We start from the raw sequence: 15,720 nt of genomic DNA on the forward strand, positions 1-15,720 counted from the left end.
TAACCCTTTACGACGAGCTCTTCGTCACCTCCATAAACGAGAAACATTTCCTTAGTCCTTTTTAGGTACTTCAGGATATTCTTGACCGCTGTCCAGTGTTCCTTGCCGGGATTACTTTGGTACCTACCTACCAAACTTACGGCAAGGTTTACATCAGGTCTGGTACACAGCATGGCATACATAATAGAACCTATGGCTGAGGCATAGGGGATGACACTCATCTCTTCTATATCTTCTGCCGTGGTCGGACATTGAGCTGAGCTCAATTTCACACCTTGCAACACAGGCAAGAACCCCTTCTTAGACTGATCCATATTGAACTTCTTCAATATCTTATCAAGGTATGTGCTTTGTGAAAGACCTATGAGGCGTCTTGATCTATCTCTATAGATCTTGATGCCTAATATATAAGCAGCTTCTCCAAGGTCCTTCATTGAAAAACTCTTATTCAAGTAGGCCTTAATGCTGTCCAAAAGTTCTATATCATTTCCCATCAAAAGTATGTCATCTACATATAATATGAGAAATGCTACAGAGCTCCCACTCACTTTCTTGTAAACGCAGGCTTCTCCATAAGTCTGCATAAACCCAAACGCTTTGATCATCTTATCAAAGCGAATGTTCCAACTCCGAGATGCTTGCACCAGCCCATAAATCGAGCGTTGGAGCTTGCACACCTTGTCAACATTCTTAGGATCGACAAAACCTTCCGGCTGCATCATATACAGTTCTTCCTTAAGATAACCGTTAAGGAATGTCGTTTTGACGTCCATTTGTCATATCTCATAATCATAGTATGCGGCAATTGCTAACATGATTCGGATGGACTTCAGCTTTTCCACGGGAGAGAATGTCTCATCGTAGTCAACCCCTTGAACTTTTCGATAACCCTTAGCGACAAGCCTAGCTTTATAGATGGTCACATTACCATCCACGTCTGTCTTCTTCTTAAAGATCCATTTTTTTCTATGGCTCGCCGATCATCGGGCAAGTCAGTCAAAGTCCATACTTCGTTTTCATACATGGATCCTATCTCGGATTTCATGGCTTCCAGCCATTTTTCGGAATCTGGGCCCGCCATCGCTTCTTCATAGTTCGAAGGTTCACCGTTGTCTAACAACATGATTTCCAAGACAGGGTTGTCGTACCACTCTGGTGCGGAACGTGTCCTTGTGGACCTTCGAAGTTCAGTAGGAGCTTGATCAGAAATATCTTGATCATCATCATTAACTTCCTCTCTAATTGGTGCAGGCACCACAGGAACATTTTCCTGAGCTGCGCTACTCTCTGCTTCAAGAGGCAGTACTTCATCAAGCTCTACTTTCCTCCCACTTACTTCTTTCGAGAGAAACTCTTTCTCTAGAAAGGATCCATTCTTGGCAACAAAGATCTTGCCTTCAGATCTAAGGTAGAAGGTATACCCAATAGTTTATTTAGGGTATCCTATGAAGACACATTTTCCGACTTGGGTTCGAGCTTTTCAGGTTGAAGTTTCTTGACATAAGCATCGCATCCCCAAACTTTTAGAAACGACAGCTTAGGCTTCTTCCCAAACCATAATTCATACGGTGTCGTCTCAACGGATTTCGACGGAGCCCTATTTAAAGTGAATGCGGCAGTCTCTAAAGCATAGCCTCAAAATGACAGCGGTAAATCGGTAAGAGACATCATAGATCGCACCATATCCAATAGAGTGCGATTACGACGTTCGGACACACCATTACGCTGAGGTGTTCCGGGCGGCGTGAGTTGTGAAACTATTCCACATTTTCTTAAGTGTGTGCCAAATTCGTGACTCAAGTATTCTCCTCCACTCTGATCGCAAAAACTTGATTTTTCTATCACGTTGATTTTCAACCTCACTCTGAAATTCCTTGAACTTTTCAAAGGTTTCAGACTTGTGTTTCATTAAGTAGACATGCCCATATCTACTCAAGTCATCAGTGAGGGTGAGAACATAACGATAGCCACCACGAGCCTCAGCACTCATTGGACCGCACACATCAGTATGTATGATTTCCAATAGGTTGGTTGCTCGCTCCATTGTTCCTGAGAACGGAGTCTTGGTCATCTTACCCATGAGGCATGGTTCGCACGTGTCAAATGATTCGTAATCAAGAGACTCTAAAAGTCCATCTGCATGGAGATTCTTCATGCGTTTGACACCTATGTGACCAAGGCGGCAGTGCCACAAGTATGTGGGACTATCATTATCAACCTTACATCTTTTGGTATTCACACTATGAATATGTGTAGCATTACGCTCGAGATTCATTAAGAATAAACCATTCACCATAGGAGCGTGACCATAAAACATATCTCTCATATAAATAGAACAACAATTATTCTCGGATCTAAATGAGTAGCCATCTCGAATTAAACGAGATCCTGATACAATGTTCATGCTCAAAGCTGGTACTAAATAACAATTATTGAGGTTTAAAACTAATCCCGTGGGTAAATGTAGAGGTAGCATGCCGACGGCGATCACATCGACCTTGGAACCATTCCCGACGCACATCGTCACCTCGTTCTTCGCCAGTCTCCGTTTATTCCGCAGCTCCTGCTTTGAGTTACAAATGTGAGCAACCGCACTGGTATCAAATACCCAGGAGCTACTACGAATACTAGTAAGGTACACATCAATTACATGTATATCACATATACCTTTTGTGTTGCCGGCCTTCTTGTCCGCTAAGTATTTGGGGCAGTTCCGCTTCCAGTGACCACTCCCTTGCAATAAAAGCACTCAGTCTCGGGCTTGGGTCCATTCTTTGGCTTCTTCCCGGCAGCTTGCTTACCGGGCGCGGCAACTCCCTTGTCGTCCTTCTTGAAGTTCTTTTTACCCTTGCCTTTCTTGAACTTGGTGGTTTTATTGACCATCAACACTTGATGTTCCTTTTTGACTTCTACCTCTGCTGATTTCAGCATTGAAAATACCTCAGGAATGGTCTTTTCCATCCCCTGCATATTGAAGTTCATCACAAAGCTCTTGTAGCTCGGTGGAAGCGACTGAAGGATTCTGTCAATGACCGCGTCATCCGGGAGATTAACTCCCAGCTGACTTAAGCGGTTATGTAATCCAGACATAGTGAGTATGTGCTCACTGACAGAACTATTTTCCTCCATCTTACAGCTGAAGAACTTGTCAGAGACTTCATATCTCTCGACCCGGGCATGAGCTTGAAAAACCATTTTCAGCTCTTCGAACATCTCATATGCTCCTTGTCTCTCAAAACGCTTTTGGAGCCCCAATTCTAAGCTGTAAAGCATGCCGCACTTAACGAGGGAGTAGTCATCAGCACGTGTCTGCCAAGCGTTCATAACGTCTTAGTTCTATGGGATGGGTGCGTCACCTAGCGGTGCTTCTAGGACATAATCTTTCTTGGCAGCTATGAGGATGATCCTCAGGTTCCGGACCCAGTCCGTATAATTGCTGCCATCATCTTTCAGCTTGGGTTTCTCTAGGAACGCGTTGAAGTTGACGACAACGTGGGCCATTTGATCTACAAGACATATTGTAAAGATTTTAGACTAAGTTCATGATAATTAAGTTCATCTAATCAAATTATATAATGAACTCCCACTCAGATAGACATCCCTCCCGTCATCTAAGTATAACATGATCCGAGTTAACTAGGCCGTGTCCGATCATCACGTGAGACGGACTAGTCAACATCGGTGAACATCTTCATGTTGATCGTATCTTCTATACGACTCATGCTCGACCTTTCGGTCTTCTGTGTTTCGAGGCCATGTCTGTACATGCTAGGCTCGTCAAGTCAACCTAAGTGTTTGCATGTGTAAATCTGTCTTACACCCGTTGTATGTGAACGTTGGAATCTATCACACCCGATCATCACGTGGTGCTTCGGAACAACGAACTGTTGCAACAGTGCACAGTTAGGGGAAACACTTTCTTGAAATTATTATGAGGGATCATCTTATTTACTACCGTCGTTCTAAGTAAACAAGATGCAAAAACATGTTAAACATCACATGCAATCAAATAATAATAGTGACATGATATGGCCAATATCACATAGCTCCTTTGATCTCCATCTTGGGGCTCCATGATCATCTTGTCACCGGCATGACACCATGATCTCCATCATCGTGTCTCCATGAAGTTGCTCGCCAACTATTACTTCTACTGCTATGGCTAACACGTTTAGCAATAAAGTAAAGTAATTTACATGGCGTTTCTCAATGACACGCAGGTCATACAAAAAATAAAGACAACTCCTATGGCTCCTGCCGGTTGTCATACTCATCGACATGCAAGTCGTGATTCCTATTACAAGAACATGATCTCATACATCACATATATATCATTCATCATTCATCACAACTTTGGCCATATCACATCACAAAGCACTTGCTGCAAAAACAAGTTAGACGTCCTCTAATTGTTGTTGCAAGTTTTACGTGGCTGCAAAAGGGTTCTAGCAAGAACGTTTTCTTATCTATGTGAAAGCCACAACGTGATTTGTCAACTTCTATTTACCCTTCATAAGGACCCTTTTCATCGAATCCGCTCCAACTAAAGTGGGAGAGACAGACACCCGCTAGCCACCTTATGCAACTAGTGCATGTCAGTCGGTGGAACCAGTCTCACGTAAGCGTACGTGTAAGGTCGGTCCGGGCCGCTTCATCCCACAATACCTCTGAAGCAAAATAAGACTAGTAGCGGCAAGAAAGTTGACAACATCTACGCCCACAACAAATTGTGTTCTACTCGTGCAAAGAGAACTACGCATAGACCTAGCTCATGATGCCACTGTTGGGGAACGTTGCAGAACACAAAAAAAATTCTACGGTTTCACCAAGATCCATCTATGAGTTCATCTAGCAACGAGTGATCGGATTGCATCTACATACCTTTGTAGATCACGCGCGGAAGCGTTCAAAGAACGGGGATGAGGAAGTCGTACTCGACGTGATCCAAATCACCGGAGATCCTAGCGCCGAACGGACAGCACCTCCGCGTTCAACACACGTGCGGTCAGCGTGACGTCTCCTCCTTCTTGATCCAGCAAGGGGGAAGGAGAGGTTGATGAAGATCCAGCAGCACGACGGCGTGGTGGTGGATGCAAGGGTCACCGCAGCAGGGCTTCGCTGTTCTACTACGAGAGGGAGAGGTGTTGCAGGGGAGAGGGAGGCGCCAAGACTCAAGGGTGCGGTGGCCCCCTCCCTCCCCCCTTTATATAGGCCACCTAGGGGGTGCGCCGGCCCTAGGAGATGGGATCTCCTAGGGGGGCGGCGGCCAAGGGGTCGAGTGCCCCCCAAGCCAGGTGGGGCGCCCCCCACCCTAGGGTTCCCAACCCTAGGCGCATGGGGTGGGCCAAGGGGGGCGCACCAGCCCACTATGGGCTGGTTCCCCTCCCCACTTTGGCCCATGGGGCCCTCCGGGATGGGTGGCCCCACCCGGTGGACCCCCGGGACCCTTCCGGTGGTCCCGGTACAATACCGGTGACCCCCAAAACTCTCCCGATGGCCGAAACTGCACTTCCTATATATAATTCTTCACCTCCGGACCATTCCGGAACTCCTCGTGACGTCCAGGATCTCATCCGGGACTCCGAACAACTTTCGGGTTACTGCATATTCATATCTCTACAACCCTAGCGTCACCGAACCTTAAGTGTGTAGACCCTACGGGTTCGGGAGACATGTAGACATGACCGAGATGGCTCTCCGGTCAATAACCAACAGCGGGATCTGGATACCCATGTTGGCTCCCACATGCTCCTCGATGATCTCATCGGATGAACCACGATGTCGAGGATTCAAGCAACCCCGTATACAATTCCCTTTGTCAATCGGTACGTTACTTGCCCGAGATTCGATCGTCGGTATCCCAATACCTTGTTCAATCTCATTACCGGCAAGTCACTTTACTCATACCGTAATGCATGATCCCGTGACCAGACACTTGGTCACTTTGAGCTCATTGTGATGATGCATTACCGAGTGGGCCCAGAGATACCTCTCCATCATACGGAGTGGCAAATCCCAGTCTTGATCCGTGTCAACCCAACAGACACTTTCGGAGATACCCGCAGTATACCTTTATAGTCACCTAGTTACGTTGTGATGTTTGGTACACCCAAAGCACTCCTACGGTATCCGGGAGTTACACGATCTCATGGTCTAAGGAAAAGATACTTGACATTGAAAAAACTCTAGCAAACGAACTATACGATCTTGTGCTATGTTTAGGATTGGGTCTTGTCCATCACATCATTCTCCTAATGATGTGATCTCGTTATCAATGACATCCCCATGTCCATAGCCAGGAAACCATGACTATCTGTTGATCAACGTGCTAGTCAACTAGAGGCTCACTAGGGACACATTGTGGTCTATGTATTCACACATGTATTACGATTTCAGAATAATAAAATTATAGCATGAATAATAGACAATTATCATGAACAAGGAAATATAATAATAATCCTTTTATTATTGCCTCTAGGGCATATTTCCAATAGTAAATAGTAACGAGCAACAAGTAATAAAAGTGAATAAGGTGCAGCAAGGTTTCCCAATCCTTTTTGTAGCAAAGGACAAGCCTGGACTATTTCTTATATAAAGGAAAACGCTCCCGATGACACATGGGAATTATCGTCAAGCTAGTTTTCATCACGTTCATACGATTCACGTTCGTTACTTTGATAATCTAATATGTGGGTGGACCAGTGCTTGGGTGCTGCCCTTACTCGGATAAGCATCCCACTTATGATTAACTCCTAATGCAAGCATCCGCAACTACAAAAAAAGTATTAAGGTAAACCTAACCATAGCATGAAACATATGGATCCAATCAGCCCCTTACGAAGCAACGCATAAACTAGGGTTTAAGATTCTGTCACTCTAGCAACCCATCATCTACTTATTACTTCCCAATGCCTTCCTCTAGGCCCAAATAATGGTGAAGTGTCATGTATTCGACGTTGACATGACACCACTAGAGGAGAGACAACATACATATCATCAAAATATCGAACGAATACCAAATTCACATGACTACTAATAGAAAGACTTCTCCCATGTCCTCAGGAACAAACGTAACTACTCACAAATCATATTCTGTTCATAATCAGAGGGGTATTAATATGCATATAGGATCTGAACATATAATCTGCCACCAAGTAAACCAACTAACATCAACTACAAGGAGTAATCAACACTACTAGCAACCTACAGGTACCAATCTCAGACTTAGAGACAAGAATTGGATACAAGAGATGAACTAGGGTTTGTGAGGAGATGGTGCTGGTGAAGATGTTGATGGAGATTGCCCTCTCCCGATGAGAGGAGCGTTGGTGATGATGATGGCAATGATTTCCCCCTCTCGGAGGGAAGTTTCCCCGGCACAACAGCTCCGCTGGAGCCCTAGATTGGTTCCGTCAAGGTTCTGCCTCGTGGCGACGAAGTCTCATCCCGCAAGCTTGCTTCTGATTTTTTCTCGGACGAAAGACTTCATATAGAAGAAGATGGGCACCGTAGGGCCACTAGGGGGCCCACGAGGCAGGGGAGTGTGCCCAGGGGGGTAGGGCGCGCCCCCACCCTCGTGGACAGGGTGTGGGCCCCCTCTGGTACTTTCTTCATCCAGTATTTTTTATATTTTTCAAAAATAACTTCCGTGGAGTTTCAGGACTTTTGGAGTTGCGCAGAATAGGTCTCTAATATTTGCTCCTTTTCCAGCCCAGAATTCCAGCTGCCGGCATTCTCCCTCTTCATGTAAACCTTGTAAAATAAGAGAGAAAAGGTATAAGTATTGTGACATAATATGTAATAACAACCCATAATGCGATAAATATCAATATCAAAGCATGATGCAAAATGGACGTATCATGGGCTGACGTGCCCCCTCCCCTTGGCCCATAAGGCCCCCCAATGCTTGCCAGGGCCTCCGAAATACCTTTCGGTCACGCTGGTCGGCACCCGGTACTCCCAGAACAATTCCGGACTCCAGTTCCCTTCGTCCAATATATCGATCTTCACCTCCGGACCATTTCGGAGTTCCTCGTCACGTTCGGGATCTCATCCGGGACTCCGAACAACCTTCGGTAACCATATACTATTTCCCATAACAACTCTAGCGTCACCGAACCTTAAGTGTGTAGACCCTACGGGTTCGGGAACCATGCAGACATGACCGGGACACCTCTCCAGCCAATAACCAATAGCGGGATCTGGATACCCATATTGGCTCCCACATGTTCCACGATGATCTCATCAGATGAACCACAATGTCGCGGATTCAATCAATCCCGTATACAATTCCCTTTGTCTATCGGTATGCTACTTGCCCGAGATTCGATCGTCAGTATCCCTATACCTTGTTCAATCTCGTTACAGGCAAGTCTCTTTACTCGTTCCGTAACGCATGATCCTGTGGCTAACTCATTAGTCACGTTGAGCTCATTATGATGATGCATTACCGAGTGGGCCCAGAGATACCTCTCCGTTATACGGAGTGACAAACCCTAGTCTCGATTCATGCCAACCCAACAGACACTTTCGGAGATACCTGTAGTGCACCTTTATAGCCACCCAGTTACGTTGTGACGTTTGGTACACCCAAAGCATTCCTATGGTATCCGGGAGTTACACAATCTCATGGTCTAAGAAAATGATACTTGACATTAGAAAAGCTCTTAGCAAACGAACTACACGATCTTGTGCTACGCTTAGGATTGGGTCTTGTCCATCACATCATTCTCCTAATGATGTGATCCCGTTATCAATGACATCCAATGTCCATGGTCAGGAAACCATAAACATCTATTGATCAACGAGCTAGTCAACTAGAGGCTTACTAGGGACATGTTGTGGTCTATGTATTCACACATGTATTATGGTTTCCAGTTAATACAATTATAGCATGAACAATAGACAATTATCATGAACAAGGAAATACAATAATAACCATTTTATTATTGCCTCTAGGGCATATTTCCAACAATATTAATCTCACTAGAAATTTCGGGATAAAAATATTTCGGATCCCATCAAAATGTGGGAAATTTTATTGAATTCTGTCTTGAACGGTTGGTTGAAATTATTAATCGTTGTCCTAGCTAGAAAATGGGATGTACTTTTAACAAACTATAAATGGGCTGCAGTAAATTCCATTAGAATTAAAAAATGGGCTGTACATTCTTACAAATCGCAAATGGGCTATACCCACACACTTGTGGGCCTACTAAGTTGACGCGTCCCCTAAAAAAAGAAGTTGACGCGTATGCAAGGCTTTGTCAACTTATTATAGTCAACACACGGTTCTAGCAGCAGTGGCTGTTGGATGTCCATCCAACGGATGCTGTGCTTCTTCTTCAATCTCGGATATTCTAGCTTCACCCGCCCAAAAAATGATTCGTCCCCCTGACATCTGGGCGCACCGTTTCGGAAGCTAGCCTGTGGGCCTACTAAGTTGACGCGTACCAAGGGCTTTGTCAACTTAGTCAATATGAACGATTCTAGCTGCACTGACCGTACGATGTCCATCCAACGGCCCTAGTGCTTCTTCAACCTCTGGTCTTCTTGCTCCAGCCGTCCAAAGCAGCGTCGGTCGTGCCGCGTGCTCCTGCCTCCCGTGGCCGGCTGTGATGCTGCGGAGGCCTCATCGCCCCCTACTACTCCCACTGCCCAGGCCATCCCTCTACTCACCCACACGCCCTGTTATTCTGCGGCGACGGCAGCCTCACACCGCAGCCGAACCAGTGAACCCTCGTACTCCTCTCTGCGCGGGCTTCCATTGCCGCATCTTCCCCGGCTCCACGTTGTCCCCTTCCTAGGCCTCGCCGTCGTCCACCGCCCTGGTGCTCTCGGCGCGGCGTGGTCAACGTGGTCAAGGAATGGCTTCCATCGGATGTGGACTGTACGTGGAGAGGCTGACAGCTGGGTCCATGACGGCAGCAAGGAAGTGCCTCCTTATTACGCGGAAAATAATTGTTCCTCCACCTGACAGCAGGGACCCACTGGATGGGCCATCGTATTTCGCGAAAAAACGTTTGCCCCCTGACTGCTGGGACCCACTGGACGGGCCACCGTATTGTGCGAAAAAAACGTTCCCCCCGCTGTGGGCTCAAACCCACCGGAAGTGCCTTCTTATTACGCACAAAAAAATGAATACCCCCCCTGCTGGTTGGGTCCCACCTTGGTGGGAGGCTGACTTGTGGTCCTACTAAGTTGACGGGGATGGGGTGCTTTGTCAACTTAGTCAATATGAACGATTCTAGCTGCAGTGACCGTACGATGTCCATCCAACGCCCGTAGTGCTTCTTCAACCTCTGGTCTTGTTGCTCCAGCCGCCCAAAGCAGCGCCGGTCGTGCCGCATGCTCCTGCCTCCCGTGGCCGGCTGTGCTGCCGCGGAGGCCTCACCGCCCCCTACTATTCCCACCGCTGGCCAGGCCCTGCGACGACGGCAGCCTCACACCGCAGCCAAACTAGTGAACCCTCGTACTCCTCTCCGCGCGGGCTTCCACTGCGGTGTCTTTCCCGGCTTCGTGTCGTCCCCTTCCTAGGCCTCGCCATCGTCCACCACCCTGGTGCTCTCGGCACAGCGTGGTCAATGTGGTCAAGGAACGGTTTACATCAGACGTAGACTGTACGTGAAGAGGTTGACAGCTGGGTCCATGGCCGCAACAAGGAAGTGCCTCCTTATTACGCGCAAAATAATTATTCCTCCACCTGACAGCGGGGACCCACCGGACGGGCCACCGTATTTCATGAAAAAAATGTTTCCCCCTGACTGTTGTGACCCACCAGCCACATCTTTGCACGCAAGGAAGTGCGCCCGGGCAAAAAAAAAAACAATTCGCCCCCCTGACTGCTGGGACCCACCAGCTACATCTTCGCACGCAAGGAAGTGCGTGACAGTCGGGACCCACCTGGTCGAAGCGTACGTAGCATTGTCATTCTGGTCCCGAATGTGTACGTACATACTGGTCGATGTAGAGGCGCGCACGTGTCGTAGTAGAGGCGCGCACGTAGCATGTACACGTACGTACAACGGCCAATGTGCAAGAAAGAAAATACGACCATGCACGTACATGCAGGCAGGGTCTCGAATGCCTACTCGCGCATACGTACGGCCAGGGCTCGTGTACATGGCTGGGTCGGAACGGAGAAACTACGTCGCCGTCGTGTTCATGGGGAGCCAACCGGCTGGGTCGGAACGGAATGCGTCGTCGTGTTCATCGGGAGGGCTTGGAAGGAATAGCCGATGGAAACGAGATCTGGCGTATCGCAGAACGGAGAAAACGGCCTTGTGTTCGACTGGCCATGTTCGAAACGGGATCCTGTTCATCGGGAGGGGTCTAGCGTACCGTAAAACAGAGGAAACAGACCTCTTACGGTCGAAACGGGGGTCCTATTGATCGGGAGGGATGTGGCGTACCGCAAAATCAGAAAGAGGGAGCAAATCAGACGGCGCTAAACCGACTCAAATTACCTTGTAAATATACCAGCTTCATAATCAATTTGCTTGCAGAAGATATTTTGTAAATAAAGAATCCATTTGAATCGGCCTTCAATGCTCTGATTTGATAAAAATATTGATCTTCAAATATTCAGCTGATACCAGCCGGTTTCAAAATGTAGAACTTGCCGGTTTAATATTACCAAAATTACTGGTTTGTAAATATCGATGGCACCGAGTCATAATGATAGGTAACGCCCGGTCAATAATTGTTGGTGACGCCGGGTCAATAATTGTTGGTGACACTGAGTCATAATTGTTACAGACCCCAGGTCAATCTGGTTAGCTCAAAACTGAAAATTGGAACATATTTCTCCCTTATATCCATATTACATGTAGCCCCCAAGTCTTGAACAGAAACAAAGTGATGATTTGAGACTTGTTTCCATATAATTAGTGCCACTTTGAAGAAATCCATGTTGTTCATCTCAGTTACTAGTAAAAACTGAATACTCCATATATGTAGCCCCCAAGTGTCGGGTTGTCATGCTTGCAGCAACCTGGGACTTGTAATTGCCTTATACTCATAAAAACTTCAACCAGTGCAATCCTCAAGGGCTGGGTCATTATGTTAATAATGAGCAGGGACTTTATAAATATGATCATGTAGACTTGAACAATAACGTGTAGCCCCCAAGGACCGGCTCAGTAAGATAATATTGAGCTGGTACTTTATATATACTTATTTGAAAAGAACATCATATAATGTAACCCCCATCATGGGGCTTGAACCCACGTCCACAAGGTTAAGAGCTTTGTGCTTTACCAACTGAGCAGTGGATCCTTCAATATAATGGATTAAGACTTGTGTACCTTAAATTGTTGACAGGAGCAATTGGTAGCCCCCAAGGGCTGGCTCATTATGATGTGATGAGTCGGGTCTTCAATAAGGTCAGTAAAAATGACTTTGCATTAGCCCCCAAGTGTCATGGTGCATGCCGACAGTGACATGGGACTTGCATATTTGATGTAATCTCAATTTGAATAATGTAGCCTCCAAGTGCCGGGTCGTAAGCCTGCAGCGACTCGGGACTATTCCTCCATTGTAAAAATAAATCATGTCCATTAATAAAATAATAACCATTGAGCTGAAGCGACTTTGAAGACCTCCATCATAACATTGGCTATTGATAACCATAATAAAAATCCAGCTATGTTGGCTATTAAAGATTTGAATAATATACCCAATGATTTATAAGCACATAATTCCAATGGCGCAATCCAAATATATATACTGGCGACTTATAGTCCAAAGCCAGGCCGGGTTAACAAACACCGGATAATTTATCATCATACTGGCGACTTATAGTCGAAAGTCAGACCGGGTTAACAAACGCCGGTGATTTATAATCATGCTTTATTCAACCTGTTTCTGCATACAACAAGTTTAAAGTGTCCTGGCGGTTTACCGTCGGACGGTCATAATGCCCAATATATAACCCGGGTTTATAACCAAGGCTGCACTTAAGAATAATCAAATATGAAATATATCATACCTGTGACATTGAATCACATCGTTGGCTTACCAACTTTTTGTAGTAAGGGTGATAACCCAAATCTCGAGTACGGATAATTCCTTCCATATTGTGCCGGTTTATGATAAAACCATACCGGGTTGTGATAAACACCGGTTTATTCAATACTGGTGACTTTGAGTCGAAACCAGACCGGGCTGATAGTCTCCGAATTATAACTGAGCATGTACTGTCAACTTGTAGTTGAAAGTCAAACCGGGTGAACAATGCCGGTTTATCAAAACAGTAGAAATCTCATGCGAGGAGAAAAACTTAATAAATAAAAGCAAACGAAAACCCTTGTAGTCGAGGCTTTTCACGGGCTGCCAGGCCCCAAATTCGAGGCTTTTCATGGGCTGCCAGGCCACTGAGTTAAACCATTTTACAAAGCCTTTTAAGATGGTCCTCAATCCTTAACCAATCATCATTTTAACTTGACAAGTTCAGGGTCTTATTAGAGTAACTTGTCAAAGTTCGATGGGTCATACCAGGTTTACCTGGGCGGAGTGACTTACTTAAAGAGGCAGGCTAACCCGGGGTTTTAGGTGTATACACCAGGCTTCCAAGCCATGGCTTGATAGCCTATTACAAGTGTAGATCCTTTGTTCATTTCGACAGCAAAGAATCCCCAAGTAACATTTTGAGCTGTGCTCAGTGGGTGCCTATGTTTGAGTTGTTGTTTTACAACACTCTCTTTGGCCCCGGATTGATTTGGCTTTGAGCTGATCAAGAGGTGTGACTATGGTTCAGATACGACCAAGCCCCCAAGTGATGTTGTGGCATTGCGACGATCAAGAGGTGTAGCTATGGTTCAGATACGACCAAGCCCCCAAGTGATATTGTATAAAGCTTCGATAAGCTGAATCAAGGGGTAAACCAGACGCCGCTTTATAAACAGAAGCCCCCACGTGATCAATAATATGATAAGCCAATAAGGCAGGATACCCATGTTTGAACCGCGCATCATGGCAGCAGGTCCTCTTCGGCAACCTTTAACTTTTTGCAAGAGATAAATTCTTCTTGAGCCGGGATTTTGAACCGGATATTGAGAGCTTCAAAGCTTTGTAGGAGACATCTTTACCTTGAACCGGATTGTAAACTGGAATCTTCATTTTCAGCCAGAAATTTTCTGACGGCCTTTCAACTCGAACTTACGAGAAGTTAATTCCTTTTTAAACCGGACATTTTTAAACCGGATTTGAGTGCTTCAGAGCTTTGCGGGAGACAGATTTCCCTTGAACCGGATTGTAAACCGGATATTTGAGAGCTTCAGTGAGACTGACTTCCCTTGAGCCAGAATTTAAACCGGAATCCTTTCTGATGATCTGGAACTTCTTCATTGAGCCGAAATTTTGTAACTGCCATATACTTTCTAAGCCGAAAATTTTCCGACGGCCTTCAAATAACAGTAGCCTCCGGGACCGGGTTATCTTTCCCTCCATCGTCCTGGGGTTTTTAAATTTGCTGAAACTGGCAACATTTGCTGAGTCATGTCATCGTAGCCCTCGAGTCTCAAGGTGACTCAAGGTGTTGGCTTGAGATTCTCCATATTCGACCGTGATATAAACCGGCATAAGTTGTATATCATTGGTGTTGATACACGATGTGAATCCACGGAAGGTTAAGGTGACTGCGGCGGGTTATAAATGATCTGTATAAGCCGTGTCAACAACTTGGCCAATGGTTCCTTCCAACTGGCTATTTGAAATTAACCAAACTGTAGTGGCGGCGACTTGCGTGCCTGCCCATTGATCCATCCAGTGCAGACGGTGGTTGATGATACTTTGCCTCCAATTTAAAAGAAAACCGGGCTACCCAAGCTGTGACTTGCTTGATACTCAATAAACAGCTCATGTAGATAGGTGCGCCCCAGTGTGTTGATGTAGATCAGGCCGCGAGAGACAGACGGAAAAAACGACCGCAACATGAGAGGCGGCTCAGACAGATGACCCGATCGCGGCGTTGTAAGCCAGCGCGGACGGGCAAAACAGAGGAAACAGACCTTCTACGGTCGAAACGGGGTCTTGTTGATCAGGAGGGGTGTGGCGTACTGCAAAATCAAAGAGAGGGAGCAAATCAGACGGCGCTAAACCGGCTCAAATTTGGAGATGGATTCCGTTGTCTAGCGGTTCGCGTGTATCCTTGGGCAGCAACAGGTCGCTTGTCTCGAAAAAAAAGGCTGAGGAGGTCTCGCCCTTTCAAAAGTCCCCTCCCCGCGAATCAACCTGTGGTTGAGTTGGTTAGGTGGACCGTGGTATTCCCAACCCACCAGGGTCAATCCTGATGCTCGCATTATTCCTGAATTTATTTCAGGATTTCCGGCGATGCGCTTTCAATGGGAGAAGACGTTCCCGTCGACGACGAGGCGCCTACGGTGACTTCGTAAATCTCAAGATGATATGCCGGCTCAGTCTCTCGGAGATGCTCATAGGGGTAGGGTGTGCGTGTGTGCGTTCATAGGGGTGAGTGTATGCGCGTGTATATGAGCGCTTGGGTCTGTACTGATACTCAAAAAAAAAAAAGTCCCCTCCCCGTCCAGTCTTCTCCATTCCCCATCTACAAACCCTAGATCCCGTGCCATCCCGTTCCCTCCCCCCTCCTAGAAAAGGACAAACCCTCGTACAGAGAGCAGATCAGATCTGAGTAGCGCCGAGGCTTCCGGGATGGAGAACTTCAGGATGGACGACGACGACGAGTTGTTCCACCGCTACGAC

The sequence above is a fragment of the Triticum dicoccoides genome, chromosome 5A (genome assembly GCF_002162155.2).
Source record: "Triticum dicoccoides isolate Atlit2015 ecotype Zavitan chromosome 5A, WEW_v2.0, whole genome shotgun sequence".
NCBI classification, from domain to species: domain Eukaryota; kingdom Viridiplantae; phylum Streptophyta; class Magnoliopsida; order Poales; family Poaceae; genus Triticum; species Triticum dicoccoides.